The sequence below is a fragment of the Physeter macrocephalus genome, chromosome 11 (genome assembly GCF_002837175.3).
Source record: "Physeter macrocephalus isolate SW-GA chromosome 11, ASM283717v5, whole genome shotgun sequence".
NCBI classification, from domain to species: domain Eukaryota; kingdom Metazoa; phylum Chordata; class Mammalia; order Artiodactyla; family Physeteridae; genus Physeter; species Physeter macrocephalus.
In genome coordinates, this window is record NC_041224.1 from 182466809 (window position 1) to 182468891 (window position 2083).

A 2083-nucleotide genomic window follows, 5' to 3' on the forward strand; every position below is an offset into this window, starting at 1 on the left:
TACACTAGCTCTACCTGCTCCCCCAAAGCTCCCAGGCAGCCCCCTGCGTTCCCAGCCGCAGGCTCGCGTACACTACCTCTACCTGCTCCCCCAAAGCTCCAAGGCAGCCCCCTGTGCTCCCAGCCCCAGGCTCGCCTACACTAGCTCTACCTGTTCCCCCAAAGCTCCCAGGCAGCTCCCTGCCCTCCCAGCCCCAGGCTCGCCTACACTAGCTCTACCTGCTACCCCAAATATCCCAGGCAGCCCCCTGCTCTCCCAGCCCCAGGCTCGCCTACACTAGCTCTACCAGCTCCCCCAAAGCTCCCGCAGAGCGTAGACTTTCGGGGCCGTGGGGGAGGCTGTGAGAGAGGAAGCCGTGTGACTGCCAGGGCCTCACCCCTGCGAGGGTCCGGGCAGGGCATCAGGTGTGCAGGCCTGGGGCATTGCTGAGCCCAGCGACCATGTGCTTCCAGAGAGTCTGAAGACCGGCGGCCCGGCATGGTCTGTGCCACCGCGGTCCTCTGCCTTCGCAGCTGTGGGTCCTGGACTCAGCAGCCCAGTCAGGGCTGGGTGGCCACCTGGATCAGAGACCCCCGGGGCCCCTACCCTCCTGTGGGTGCCCGGCCTGATCAGGCCCTCGGTCTGAGCCCTGACCAGTGGCTCCAGCTCCCTAGCCCGCTGCCCTGCTCTGCTCCTGTCCCCTTGTCCTGGCCTGCTCTTTGCCCCCCGTCGGCATCCCTGGCAGCCTTGCACTGCCCCTCGCCATTTTCCCCTGCAGGGTGCCAGCACCCCAAGCCCCATTCCCCGGCCGGGTCTGTCGCCTCGGACCCTGGTCTGCTCAGCCCAGACCTGCAGCCCCTTCGGAGCCCTGAAAGGGCCCTTCCTATGCCCTCAGCCAGGTCCACTGCCCTGTCAACCCCACCTCACTTTGGCACGTCGTACCCTCCTGTCCCAAGCCCCGACAGGCGCCTGGAAAACTGGGGACCCTGGGCCCATGAATTGCAGCCCATCAGGTCCCTCAGTGATGCCCCGGCCCCTTCAGCCCCAGACACCGTCCCTCCCATGGTCCCCTCTCCACCCGGCCTTGCCGTCCGCCTGGCCCCTGCCAGCAGCCCAGGGCTCCCTTTTCCTCGGCCTTTCTTCCCCTGACTCTGGGACACCTGGGGCAGCCCCGGCTCTCCCAGCGCCCTGCTGCCCTGCACAGCCCCGCCTGCTGCCCTGAGCTCTGGGGGTAGCCCCCTGCGCCCGGCCCGCCCAGCCCCCTGAGCCCAGCGGAAAGGCTGCTCTCCTTTCCCTGCGCGCTCAGCTTCCCCTCCTCCAGATGCTCCCTCACCTGCCTCCAGCCCCTCATCCTGGCCCCTCAGCGGAGCCCGGGCTTCCTGTCCATCGACGCCTACACTAGCCCTACCTGCTACCCCAAATCTCCCAGGCAGCCCCCTGCTCTCCCAGCCCCAGGCTCGCCTACACTAGGTCTACCTGCTACCCCAAATCTCCCAGGCAGCCCCCTGCCCTCCCAGCCCCAGGCTCACCAACACTAGCTCTACCTGCTCCCCCAAAGCTCCCAGGCAGCCCCCTGCCCTCCCAGCCCCAGGCTCACCTACACTAGCTCTACCTGCTACCCCAAAGCTCCCAGGTTGCCCCCTGCCCTCCCAGCCCCTGGCTCACTTACACTAGCTCTACCTGCTCCCCCAAAGCTCCCAGGCAGCCCCCTGCCCTCCCAGCCCCAGGCTCCTCGTGTCATCGGCTCACCTGGCATCGGACTGCCCACTGTCCCTGGAGCGCTGGGCCCACAGCACCAACTGTCCCGTGCACCCTCTGACACTTGCCTACACACCTATTCACCCCAGTACCTGGTCTGCTGAAGTCCTGGGCAGGACCCTGTCCTCCCAGCCCCGTGCTCGCCTACACTAGCTCTACCTGCTCCCCCAAAGCTCCCAGGCAGCCCCCTGCCCTCCCAGCCCCAGGCTCGCCTACACTAGCTCTACCTGCTCCACCAAAGCTCCCAGGCAGCCCCCTGCCCTCCCACCCCCAGGCTCGCCTACACTAGCTCTACCTGCTCCCCCAAAGCTCCCAGGCAGCCCCCTGCCCTCCCAGCCCCAGGCTC